Genomic DNA, 14,783 nt, shown 5'->3' with positions numbered 1-14,783 from the left:
TACCCCTCCTTGTGGCTTTTCCCTGCCAAGATAGATAGGCTCAGGCTCCACTGTGGCCATGAATCAGATGAAGCTGTTAGACAATGGAGGGATGGATAGTTTTGATTAAACAAGGGTACCATAGTATGGAATTGTAACTTTCATAATTATACTGGGGTTCACAAACATTTTATCATCACTGTATTGTATATTTACTGGCATTGTAGAAATATATTATTTATCCTTTATTTTTTAATTTATACATGTATATATATATATTTAATATATTTAAATAAATATATTTTTCATATTTTTTTACAAAATACCATGTAAATCTAAATCTTGATCTCTGATCAAATCCTATATTTAAAAAAAAGAGAAGACAGAAATACTAAACATATGACAAATAACAGGCCCGATGTTCAAAACACAGATGCATCACTGCTTTAGATTAGGAGTTGAGGAAGTGCCTAAGTGTTTTTAATAGGGTTCATATTTTTATGATTACATAAATTACAAATTATATATTTTAAAAGGTTACAGAAACAGTAGTTGGGACATTTTAACTGAAACCAAGGCCACATAAGTAAAATAAGTAAAGAAAAAAAAGAAAAAATACTTGAATCCATGCAATTCATTTTGTACTGTATGAATCAATTATTTCTTAAAATGTAATATTAGTTATAATACTTTTAAAAGTTGGTTGTTTAAAAACTCCACCTCATTTTGATCTTAATTGTATTTGCCGTTTTCTAAAGGAACACAAATGTATTACATTTTAGAATTTTAAAAAATCAGTTCTTTTAAAAAGTAGATCAAATTGCTGGACACTAAACAGTTAAAAGTTACCCCTAAAGGTATCCTAAAGCGAGGTTAAATATAGCTTTGTATAATGTCCAGAAGAAGAGGGCAAAAAAACCTTTACAACAGTAAATATAAATACCTGATTCGTCACCTTAGAGAACAAAAAAATAAATTACCAGAGCAGACCCCAATGTTTACTGCAAATTGATTCTGCTTATATAGTATTATTATATAAACAAGCATACAATAAATACAATAAAATAAATGTTGACGTTTCTTGTCTAGAATTTAGAAATTGCATATGTTCTTTGTTATTTATGGACCTATTTAATGTTCTTAAATTCTACTGAAATATTTTACAATATCACACTGTCTACAGATGGATCCTCTAAGATTGCAACAAGACTATCACAAGAAGTCATTTTAAGCAGAATAGACAGGAAATGTATTATAAGTCATGTCTTCATTTACCATTAATGCTCATGACTGCACTGCTACAGTTTTGAAGGAATAAATCATCATTCTCATCATCTACACACAGAGATGATTTGTTCTGTCACCTAAAAGGGTTATTTGATGTTGCCAAAAATATCAGAACCTTGAAGCTAAAGATTAAGAGTGTGCATTTGCTCTTAATCTAGACTTCAGCAAATGAAAATGAAAACAAAGCACTCAAATTATGCTCTCACAAAAAGCCTTTAAGTGAAATTATATTAACAGATAATGCATACAACTTAAACAGTAGGAATGAGCGAATTGCCTCATTTTGAAAATTTCATAACCATTTCAGGCCATCACACATGGATAGAGTTTCTTGCTGTTTGGTACTATGACAAAATTAGCGATGATTTGACTTTGAACCATGTATGATGGAAAAATGGTCTGTTATTAAGAAAATAATTTTACATCTTTATCAACTACAAATACTGCAGTGATTAAGCTCTACTCTTAATGTGCATTAAGTTGAGTTACGTTTTGTCGATTCCTTTAAATACATAGGACTCACTTGCTCAAGATTCATCCAGACAGAACAACTATCATCAGACTGAATTTTCATGGAATAGTTTGACCATTCATTTTTAAAACCTCCATTTGCATGCAACAGAAGAGATGAAACCATTCAATTCATCATGTTTGACCCCATTCTGAAAAATCATGAAGCTCAGCGGGACCTAAGATGTCTGCACACATTCAAAAAGGTGATTGTAATGATAAGGCAAAGATGGAGCTGAGTCATTATTCTGCTAAAAATATGACATAACCATGTTCATTAAAATACCAGAAACAGACAGACAGACTTGTACAGATATTCAATCTTTTTTTTTTCTGGATTGTTTTATTTCCTGTGCGTGATTACATTATTTGAATGTATACATTTTAGATATACTGTATAGGTAGTATATTTGTAGTGTTACAATTGAAAATTAAATATGCAGAAATCTTTAACACATGCGTTAAGCATGAAGAACTGATCTTGCGAACATAATGTTCATAAAATGATCAGCTAAAAATAACAGGAAATTGATTTGCTATATTCAATTAAATATGATCAGAATAATTTCCTTTCTGATATTTTTTACTCTTTTCCTATACCGTTTCATTTCAGTCACCACGTTATAGAAAAAAAATATTGCTCCTCTGGATTCAGACCAGCAACCAGCCGCATTCTTGGGCTTAAGGGAATACCCTATATACTGAAGTAACTCAACCTTTTTAGTTTTGAATAGAGAAGGTTAGGATGGGGCCTTATACAAATACTGCATTCAAAATCCTCAAAGCTTTGACATTGTCAACCCAGAGGACTTCTTCATAATGTACAGTGAAATACAAACCAGATGACACAAGTGGAAACTATATACAGTACAAGTGTATTTAAAACCAAGAACAGGAGGCTCTGTAGGAGTACAGAACAAGCTACCAGCCATGTTTCTGAAGCTAATACCCTAAATTCCTAAAATAAACAGCAGGATGAGAACCTTGAACCAATTAACTGCTATTAAACAAAACACTGTTAATGAGTTGGAAGGCCTCCTCACATTTGTCACTCTTTTTATTTCTGATATATATTTCTTTTATTTTGGGGATTTGAATGAAGTTCCCAAATAAAAGGTCACTGGGTTCAATTAGGAAAAAATCAAATTTTCCTTAGTATTACAAGCAAAAAAGAAATTATGATATATAAATTGTAAAAGCCTATTATGAAACTTCATTCATTTTTATCACCTCCTCCTATTAAAAATGAATATTGATTTTCTAGGGACAGGGGTGTTGTGAGCATTCTTTTCATATATATTTGTTATTGTGTCCAGATGTGGTTAGCTTTTGAAAACGTTTCACTGCTAGTCCTAACAAGATTATTCCTTCCACTTATCTAGTATGTTTGCTAGATGATGAGTCTGTACACTCGACCTCTTCCAGCAGCAGAAGTGGAGCTGGCCAGCTTGTCTCACCACAGCTTAAACACACTGCACTGGGAGCTTCTGCCTTTCCTCCTCTGGCATCATGAAATCCAGGACTATCATGATATTATTAACACAGAACTTTTCACTGCTCAGGCCCAGCTGTCAAATGTTCTGTGTCTGTGTGGCTGGATGTTAGAGGCTTGGTGCTGATGTAGTCTTATACTTATTGCATGGCGCTTTCTATCACGACTGTCACAATTTATCTGAGGGATTATTTGGTTAGAAACCTGAAGGGACTTTAACTGATGGAGATGGGATGAAGTGCTGTGCATATTAAAAAAGTTTCTAACAAATGTTTCTCAACTTATGAATCATGTGACTATAGGATACAGGAAAAAGTATGTTCTTCAAATTTCACAGCCCTGAAAGAAACCAACATACAGGTAAGGGTTAATGCATTATAATGTGGCAGTGTCTGCCTGTGTGTGGATGTTCATCATACTTGAATCCCTAGTGTAAACTTTCAGCCATATTTCACAGTTCTCTGCTGATAACTGATAATAACGCTCTCCCAGCAGTCTCACAATTCTGTACTATTTCTGTGCCCTGAAGGTGTTTGGACTGCCTCATTTGTGTTCGGTGAGCAATAAAAAAAGCTTTAAAATGTTATATATAAACTCATTCTACAACTAAAAGCAGAGTGGCATGGTCAAAATGCTATATTTCCACCTGCATCGTGAAATCTGCTATCGCTGTTCATTCTCATCTTATTCCACATTAAATGAGAGTCTGCTCCTTAGACAATCAGGTGTTCAAAAATGGAAATTGCTTATTTGTAAATTACCATTCATAAATACATGTACAGTAACATCTGTCCAAAAAATCAGTGTTATTATGGCTGACAATTAAAATATAAAGAGAAGCAAAATATATGACAGGAATAGAGGGGATTTTTTTTGTCTTGCTGGTTATGAAGAGCAAGTTAGAAAAAGAGCAGAATAAACTATTGGCAACTTGGAAATCAATAATAAAGCCTTAAGCTAAAACATTTCACCTTAATGCCTATAAAATCAAAATTGAGGCTAAAAAACAGAGATCCCTTCCAGAAGACTTTAAATTTATTTTACCCCATTACTCCATCTAGGTCTCTCTGTCCTTAAAAAAAAATGCATACCGAACACTATTTCACCCCCAAATCCGTAATTGATTAAATAAAAATAAGGATTTGATATCATAGTGTTGATCACACAGGCAAAAGACTGGCATTCACCTTTATTGCTTGCGATTGTTGTATTATTACAGCTTGTCTCAATATCAGGCTGCTAAAAGTATACTTCAAATCTGATTAAAAGCATGTAGACTTCAGTGTTTCTTTGAATTTGTGTATTTAAATTACTTTGAATATTTATTGTGTAATATTTTTCATCATGATTAAGCTGTATTCATCCATTTTAATTTCTTGATATAGCATGTGATCCATAACAGGTTTGATTTTGAAGGGATCCCTTTTGGGGGATAATGAGAAATGCAATAATTACTTCTCTTTAAATTCTAAACTGTCTAATCAGATCTCTGTCGAACCTAGATGCCTGAAACTGATGAACTGAAAAAAAGATTAATTCTAAAATAAGAGAAAATAGTTACAGAAGTTACGATTTCCACCACATTTGAAGAATAATGTTTCATAGTGCAGAAATACATTCCATTAAAATCTCTTTATTATCATTTGAATTCCAAAATAAATACTTAAACATATCAGGGAATACAGGGCTGCGGTCAAGAAGAGCTACTGAGCCTTCAAAAGTGTTCAGACTGTTACAGTTTTTCATTCTGTTGCTTTAAAGCTTACAGTCATGACACTTTGAAATAATTAATATTTTTATATAGACAATCAAATACAGCAGAAACCAAAAAGAAAGAAGCAAATAGATGAAAAGAAAGAAAAAAATGGAAAACTCATAAATTGCATAATTACTCAAATGCTTTGCTGTGGCAAACCTAAATTGAATTAGGTAAAAATATCCCTTAACAAACCATACAACTAATCTGCTCACAATAATAGTGGTTCACATTATTTCAGAATAAATACACCACCTTTCTCTGTAAGGCCCCTCAGTCAATGCATCTGAACCAAAGATTCAACCATGAAGACCAAATAACTTTCAGGGATAAGGTGTATGTAAAGAAGTAACTATCCTTCTGCCATGGTGATATGCTCTGTGCGTGTGAAGCTGAGAGACTAGTCAGAGAGAAAAAGAGTACAGGCATTCACATGAGGTGGCAAGAGTAAGCAGCACTGTTCTCTCTATTAAGAGGTTCAGCATGCAGATACAGAAATGTCTAATTGGCTAGTCATAAGGTAAACTTGTTAAGGGTTATGGTTAAACCAGGAAAAAGCAAGAAGATAGCCATGCTCAACTGGGTTTGCATTATTCCCTAGAAAGACTACTAATTGTCACGATCGTAAACCCCTCCTCTTAAGGACGCTCCAGCCCTTCCTTGTTTTATCTCCCTCACCTGCCTCCGGTTCCAGCCCCCCGTGCTATATAAGACAGACGTTCCTGCCTATCGGGGCTCAGCTTTGGAAGATGGACGCCCGGAAGCCCGCCTACCCGCAAGTCAAGGAGTGACTCGACGGCATAGGCTTCATCACGGCGTCCTGACCTACTGAGTCCGGGATTAGGGAGCGTCTGGTCCCATTACCCCCTTTTATTCCCCCAACCCTCCGCCAGATCCCGCTCCAGCTTTTAACTCTGTTTGTCTGTTAGGATGGATTACCTGGTCTTGGACATTTGCTACACTCCTGGATTTGCCTCGGACTGTTTGGACTGTTTGCCTCGGCCACACCTCCCCTGAAAAAAGTGCCTTTTTCCCTGTGTTTTCTTCACTCCCCCCCCGGATTGTGTTGTCTGCATAGGGTCCTGAAAGAATGCTGCGTGACACTAATGGCTACAGCAAGTCGGGTGCAGAGACCCTGCTTTAAAGGGGGTTAATGTTTATAGGTCCTTCATGCCACACTACCATGTTAGGAGGATCATCTATAGTGTATAAAGGCATATATTTGGGTGAGAGTTTAAAAACATTTCAAGGACCCTAAATATCTCTTTGAGCATGGTGAAGTTTAATATTAAAAAGTGTGAAAGACACCCAGACTCTGCCTAGATCACCCTGTGCCTTTAAACTCAGCAGCCAGACAAAGAGCAAACTGGTTACGGATGCCAGCATGAAACCTTCTAATAATAATAATAATTGCTTACACTTACAGTATATAGCGCTTTTCTGGACACTCCACTCAAAGCGCTTTACAGGTAATGGGGACTCCCCTCCACCACCACCAATGTGCAGCATCCACCTGGATGATGCGACGGCAGCCATAGTGCGCCAGAACGCTCACCACACATCAGCTATCAGTGGGGAAGAGAGCAGAGTAACGAAGCCAATTCATAGATGGGGATTACTAGGAGGCCATCATTGGTAAGAGCCGATGGGAAATTTGGCCAGGACACCGAGGTTACACCCTTACTTTTTTCGAGAAACACCCTGGGATTTTTAATGACCACAGAGAGTCAGGACCTCAGTTTTACGTCTCATCCGAAGGACGGCGCCTGTTTTACAGTATAGTGTCCCCGTCACTATACTGGGGCATTAGGACCCACATGAACCGCAGGGTGAGCGCCCCCTGCTGGCCCCACTAACACCTCTTCCAGCAGCAACCTTAGTTTTTTTTCCCCAGGAGGTCTCCCATCCAGGTACTGACCAGGCTCACACCTGCTTAGCTTCAGTGGGTTGCCAGTTGTGAGTGATATGGCTGCTGCCCAGAAACAACCTTCTGGTCTAAAAACAAAGTACAAAGTGTTACATATGATGAAAACTCAACATAGTGCATCACCAAGTCAACACAACCCCTACTGACAAGTATGGTGATGGCACCATTACATTATAGTTCTGCTTCTGAGCAGCAGGGAATGGGAAACTGAGATGGAGCAAAGCACTGGTAAATCTTACAGGAAAAAACAATTTCAGACCTGAAACCGTGACAAAAAATCATTGTTCAGCAGGACAATGATCAAAAGCACAAGGTCAAAGTATCTAGAGAAAGCTTGAGCAACTCTGTTCAAAGGAATGGGCAAAAAGTAGAATGAGAAAAGTTGGTACAGATTTACCCCCAAACCATTTTTGAATCTATTAAATGGAATAAAATGTGTATACATCATGTTATAATTTCACAAAATATGACGTCAAAAGAATAGAATGAATATGCTTGCAAAGCACTGTACACTAATCAGTACAAAGCATACCTGTGTGTATTCAAACAAAATGCAAGAATTGATAAATTAACTATATTTTAATAAACAATATTTTTAATTAATGGGTGAACAACATTGCTGGAAATGGATAACATAAAAAGGATAATATTCCTGGTTAGAATCATCAAGTACAAAACTGGCATTTTAATGTCTATCCATTTAAGCATCTGTTCATCTTTTCTGTTGATACTGGTGACAGAATTGATATTTTATAGATAGGCTGCAGTCGATATATTCATTTTGGCCTATGAAATATACATATATTTTATGTATACAAAAATGATCAGATAATGCGATAAATCAATTTGTTGTGAATTATAATCAACTGAAAATTAATTACACATTAGCATTTTAATTTGATTGTAAATCAAAAGACACTGGAATAATGAGATAATCTCAATAAGAAAACAGATTGTAGAAAGTATTCCTTTAATGTTTCAGTGTTCTAGCATAATTCTTGAAAGGATCTACAGGTTTAACTCATAGACTGGTGATATCTGTTTAATCAACATCTATAGCTAGAAAGCATCTTATTCCAAGCCAGATCTCATCTCGGCAGCACAGGGCACAAAGCTTGGCTACACTCTGGAGCAGATGCCTGTCCATCAATAGGCACACACGCAAGCATGCTGGGACAATTCTTACACATTAATTAACCTGGACTGCATATCTTTTGGAGAAAACCAGAGAACCTGAAAAAAAACCTCAGTGGCACGTGTGACTAAGATATGCACAGGGCTGTGACCATATGTATGTTGCCAAATTTTGTAGTATTGTTTTTTTCCCTTTACTTTTTTCTTTCTGTCCCTTAGTTCCAAATCTATCCCCTCACTCCCCACCCTCACACCACAGCACCAGTACACATCTTGCACGTCACCCCTGACTGTGCGGTGTGGTGCAAAGATTGCTGCCCACTGTGCTGACTGTGTTAAGGTAGAGAGAGGACCTTAAAAAGAGAGAGGCAGACACAAAAATAGCAGAAAGATTTTTTGTACAGACAGACCTACTTTTGTTAGACAGACAGTCAAGTAGTACTGAGAGACCAAGAGAAATATATATTTATGCTGACTGATTTGGGCAGTATTGTACGAAGCTCGTGTTAATGTTAGTCTCGCTCTCCGCTCTGCAGAATGCTTTTATATAAAGTGAGTAAGTATGTCTTCTGTTTTAAAGTTGGGCTATTTTGTTTTATTCTTTGTCTATATCATGGCTTCATCAGTGTTTGTTTTTGGTGGACTTGTGTCTACATATGTTGAATTATTTCTAATTTCAGTGATCTATAAATATTTTTGTTAGTGAAGAAACACTAGACTGTTCACATCTTTTTTCATTTGTGAAATTCTCTGTAAGCACTTTCATGGCTTAAAATTAACCTTGAGTGTTTGAATGCTGTGTCCCCTGTTTGTTATTGTCACCTTGACTGTTCGTCCCATTAAAGAACTTTGTACTTCAGGAACCTGCAGATTTTACAACTGAGAGGACCTTGTCCTCCGTGGTACTAGATGGTGTAGCTGGAATTAGTTTGGAGTTTGTTTTTATTTAAAGCTGTAGTTTACCTGCAACACATTCAGTATGCAAAAAATGTAATTTTCTAATGAGGTGAATATTAACACATTAAAAGTTTTTTGAAGCTCATTATCTTAAATATACTTTAGTATTTGCAGCTAGAGCTAAGTACAAACCATCATGCACACATTCCATCTGTCTGAAATCACATGCCTCCTATTTAACAATATAATAAATAGTGCTGTAAAAGTGAAATGCTATTCCTGAGCATAAATTACAGCTTGTCTTCATACTGTATGTTATATACAGTATGTCTTCATATACAGAAATAGCTCCTGGCTTTTACATTCTAAAATTAATCCCTGATTTGTGTTATCTTTGCTTTGCAATTAAATGAGTAATGACAAAGACAGATACAAACGATTGGAAGTAATGATACCAAAGGTTTTAAAACTATTAATAGTTTAATACTTAGAGATGAACGCAGAATAAAGTTTGTACATTCATTACCATTCTAGTCAAACATATACCCTTTTTTCTATTTTTCCTAAAATCTGTTCAATAGCTTGTTAGGCTAATACACTATTTAAGAATAAAACTATAAAACCAAATGTGTTTTTTGAGGAGAAGATCACTTTTTATAAAGAGCACAGTAATATAAAAGTATTTGCACAGAAATATACAGTACATTACTATACAGTGCCATCAGCAAAATTAGTATTGTCATTTTCATGTTGTTGTTTTTTGTCAACTGTTCATTTTCAAAAAAGGCTTTGCATTCAAAGAGATTTGGTGTTGTTTTCCACGGAAGTGCACTGGGGATTTAACACTATAAAATACTATCAGCAAATATTACTTTTTAACAAAGCACTATTTGTATCGTATCAATTTATATCTGTTTACAAGAGATATAAACTATATAACTGAAGATATAACTTCATTAGTCAGGTTAATGAAGAACATTGTATGAAATATATCCATATCTGAACACACACTTAGTCAGATGCAATGTCTACAATGGTTATTCTGTCTTTTGCATTGCCACTTAAAATCCCTGAGTACAAAGTCCCAATATGTCAGTTTGACAAATTGGCCTTTTCCATCCTGCTGGCCAGGAATCAGATCCTTGTAAGACAGAACCAGTTTTCCCTGCCTGCACTCAATGGATTAACAATGTTATTAAATTTTTGACATTAGAATAAAACAAATTTCTAAATATTTCTTGCAAATAACAAATAGGTTTTATGTGTTATGGCATTCCTTCTGGTTCTCTTTTGTTGAAAAATGATTTCTATACATACCCTTTCACCTATTTTTTATTCCTGTGCTTATTTATGGGCTATTTCTTATTAAACTAAATATTTTCCTACTTTTATCAAACAATTTCATAGCATTATATATGCCTGTTAAAATCTGGTACATGGAATATAGGGATGATCCATCATGTTTGTCATTGAGTATAGTAAAAATGTATAGATGGATCTCGTATTCTGAGTTTTAAGCCTTAGGCACTGAGAAACCTAAAGTTGTATTCATTTCACTAACTAAAATCTTCTATGGTTGCTCTTCTATATTTAGATAAAAGAGCAAGACATAACTGCAGTAAGTTTTACAGGAAATCTCTTCAGTGAATTTAGAGATGGGAACTCCACGTTCAATTAACATTTCATATTAGGTGCTCTATTAACAATTCTAAAAGGTACTTGCTTAAGACTAAACATTGGTTCTTTATCCTTTAACACCTAGACATGTTTAAATGGTTGAATAAAAGTATTGCTAAAATGGTAAACATAAAGACTCATTTAAATGTAAGATTAAGATTAAGCCATTAAGATTTGATATATACACATCTAATCCAAACATTAAAAACAACAAATAAAAAGAAAGAAGTAAACAATTAATTGATATTAAAGAAGAATGGAAATGTCATTATTGTGTAAGTACTCAACCCCTTTGCTGTGGTGTTAAGTGCAATTTAAGTGCACATAACTGCCTTAATAAGTCACAGAATTAGTTTAGCGGCCTCTCTCTGTGTCCAATAATAGGTGATTTCAGAATACATGCATGTGGCTCTGTGAGACCGTTAGTCAGGTAGTGAATTTCAAGCTAAGATTCAGCCATGGAGACTAAGGAGCTTTAAGAATAGTCATGGATAAAGTTGTAGAAAGGCACAGACCAAGAAAAGGGAAAAAAAATCACTGAATATCTCATCCAGCACAGTGAAGCTCATCATTAATAAGTAGAAGGTGCATCATACTACCAGACACTACAGGTACCTAGATCATGCTGTACCTCCGAACTAAGCAGCCAGGGAAGAATAAGAAACACCACTGTAAGGCCATCAGAGACTTTTAAAAAACTTCAGAGCTGAATGGTTGAAACAGGAGAAAGTACAGTACTAACCTAACCTGGCCTGCATGGAAGAGTGGCAGGAACAAAAAAAATCATATCCCACATGAAGTTTGCAACAAAACATTACACCGCAACTATGTGCCAGATTTTTTTTGTGGTTAGACAAAAGAAAATTGGAACATGTTGGTCTAAATGCAAAAGCTAGGTCTAGTACCAACAACACCAATTACTCACTAATGAAAAAAAAAGAATATTGTGAGAAATACCTTAAATACTTAAACTGCCTAGGTTAGCAATAACAATATCCTTCTGAAAATGGGAGTTGTTTCTGGAGCAACTGCATGAAATCATATGAAGACAAAAGAAAATGAAATGTGAAGAAACAGTTAAATGAATAAATGATTATATTACTTTTAGACAAATCTAACTACTGTATGTTACATATGGAGTGCAAAAACATGCATAAACAGTATGCATCTCAAAAACAAGTTGTGGAGTGTAGCATTATTTCATCAAAACATGTTTGGTCAAGAAAGTTCAGAAGTCATGTTTAGTATGAATCACATCTTGCATTCACATCATACTCCCCTAAACACAGTTACTTGATCACAAGCATGTAAAAGGCATAGCATAGACTGGAAGATACATTATGTACAACCACAGTGATAGTCCTCCATGTACTGTAAACAGCAGCTCCCACAACAGCAACATTTGCAGAAGTTGATGCTGATATTCAGTATGCACCCATCTAATTTATCCCACAGGATCTTGATTTTTTGTATATAGTGCCATCTGTGACATTGATTTCAAATTGAGGCTAAAATTGTTATGTACTATTGATCTTAGCAGATAACTATAATAATGTTAAAAAACAAAGCACAGACATTTGCTCTTCTGTATCAAGGGGTCTCTTGTGTGGTCAACTGTGGTCAACATAGTGCTGTGCTGCACATTCAAAATGTAGAACAATTGTTAAAAGATTGTGTTTGTTAGCATCTCACACCGCTAAGCAACTAAGACCAAAACAATCTTGAACATGCACATGCAATACCACTGCCCAATGAGATACAAAACCAGCATTCATTAGAAAACCTCAAAGTTTTCAAATATCCAAAGGATTGCCATCCATGTTTGTGCACAGACACAAACATGCCAGTGATCTGGGTTATGGAACTTCCATGATGCCAGTTGCTTCCTTACAGTTGATGATAGCCAGGAGCAGGCCCATGGAATCTGATGATCCTGTTGTTTGGTTGTACGGTATAGTTGACTGGGTCTACGCTGATCACAAGTGCCTCCTGTCAGTTGCCAGCACTGCAGTAGTATAGTGACAGTAGATGGATGTGGCCCTGAGTGCTTTTTCGATTATTCTCTCTTTCACTGAGCCAAGGCATTTCTGCACTGTGATTACAGTCTGACAACCATCATCAGAACTTAATATTCAGGAGATAATTAAGAGAGAAGGACATGAGGGGACATATTGAGGGGACACGAGGGGTTATACTATTGACTATAACACATTTTCTATACAATTTTGAACCTGCCATAATACCATGTTCCAAAAGGGTAAATGGTTTGCAAAATAACTAATTTGTGTCAACAATATGTTTCAATATACTAGCCACATTACATACACTTCATCTAGCTAAATAGTGTTAGGTGTAATAGTAATGAGTATGGATATCTGGTCTTACCTAAGTTAAGATCCTTCTTCTTGCTTTGCACTCCCTTTTCCTCCATCTTCTCTTATTCTAAATAACTCGGTTCTCCACACATCTCCGTCATCCTCTCTGTTCATCTTTTCCCAGTCCCTTTGTTTTTCTTTCCATGCATCATCATAGCTCTAGTGCTGTTCATAACTCTCCCAGGTACTGCAGTGATACGCTAGAACCACCCATCCATTTTCTAACTGCTTCTTCCAATTCAGGGTCGCAGGGGAGCTGGAGGCTATCCTGGCAAGCAACATAGGGGGGATAGGACACTAGTCCATCGAAGGGGAGACACACAAACACACAGGCATGCACACCAGGGCAATTTTCCCAGAAGCCAATTAACCGACCAGTATGTTATTGTGGATTGTGAGAGGAAACCAGAGCACCTGAAGTAAACACACACGAACATGGAGAGAACATACAAACTCCACACAGATAACACCTCAAGTCTGAAATTGAACACAGGGCTCCAGTGCTGTGAGGCAGCAATGCTAAGCACTGCACCACCTTGCCAACCATGTTTGAATCAGATAACTAGGAAAACGAAGTCACTTTTGGCATTTCAATTCACATTGCAACTTCCAAAACACACAGAAATGATCCTGAATTGCTTAATTAACCCAGGTGCTGAAGATCATTTCCAATAATGACAGAAGAGCTGGAAGAACCCTGCTCAAGACCCACCTCTTCATGTACACTACCTTTACTATTTTGTTTTTTTTGTCTTTTTGTGAACTACACTTCTGATTTTATGATTTATGATTTTATAAATAATTTAAAACATTACTGTTCAATTTCAAGGCTTTGAATGGCTTGTCCCCTGTGGTTGTTGTGGTAATGGAATATTAATTGTAACATAATTGTGCCACAATTGAGGTCAACACAAACTCTCACTTTTCATTTTCATAATTGAATTAAAGTTTTTTTTCTTTATTCATCTTTTGAATAGCTCCTTAATGGAGTTACAAGAACCTGTTGAATTTTAAAATTCAAATAACAAAATACTAATTAGAAGTAAGCACACAGTTTGTTTTTTAAACTACCTCTATCATTACATAAAAATGCATTTTTACTCAAAACAAAATACGTATAAATAGCATATTCTTTACATTTATTTCCCACTAAGTTGCTTTGGTTGTCACAGCAAAATGACTGCTATGCTAAACTAGATTAAACCAAATGATAAAAAGAAAATATTCAGGTAAAATGTTCTCTAAAGTTATGCACAGCACATAAGAAAATACACAAATTAGACACCTGGTAATTTAACTAAAATGAAATTGTCCATCCATTTTTTTATTCTCTTTATCAAATACATGGTTGTGGGAGAGAGCGCCTATCCCAGCAAGCAATGGGGGAAAGGCAGGATACACCCTAGATATGACACTGATCCGTAACAGGGAAGACACACAAACACTCATAACTTGGGCCAATTTTTCCAGAAGCCAATTAACATACTGTCCTAGTATGTTTTTGGACTGTGGATGGAAGCCCCCACCAACACAGGGAGAACATACAAACTCTATGCAAATAGAACCCAGGTCCAGAATTAAAAACAGGTCCCCAGCACTACAAGAATGCTAATCACTATGTTACCATGCCTCCCTTGAGCAGAATCCTTTTGACAAAATTACTTTATCTACAGTAGTTGGAAAAAAAAATACTGTTTAATTAGTTGAATTCTTTGTAATGTATTTATGCACTAAGCATAAATAGTACAA

The 14,783-nt window shown here is 35.8% G+C and overlaps 1 protein-coding gene across 1 annotated transcript in view; it reads right to left on the bottom strand.

Moving 5' to 3' along the window:
- The window catches only part of vsnl1a (visinin-like 1a), a 60,711-nt gene that overhangs the window by 41,874 nt on the left and 4,054 nt on the right, over window positions 1-14,783 (bottom strand). The gene's annotated exons all lie outside the window — the stretch shown is intronic.

Source organism: Lepisosteus platostomus, chromosome 3, assembly GCF_059453375.1.
Source record: "Lepisosteus platostomus isolate fLepPlt1 chromosome 3, fLepPlt1.hap1, whole genome shotgun sequence".
NCBI classification, from domain to species: Eukaryota; Metazoa; Chordata; class Actinopteri; order Semionotiformes; family Lepisosteidae; genus Lepisosteus; species Lepisosteus platostomus.
Note: the sequence above shows the minus strand (reverse complement) of the source record. Positions and strands in the feature narration are given on the sequence as shown.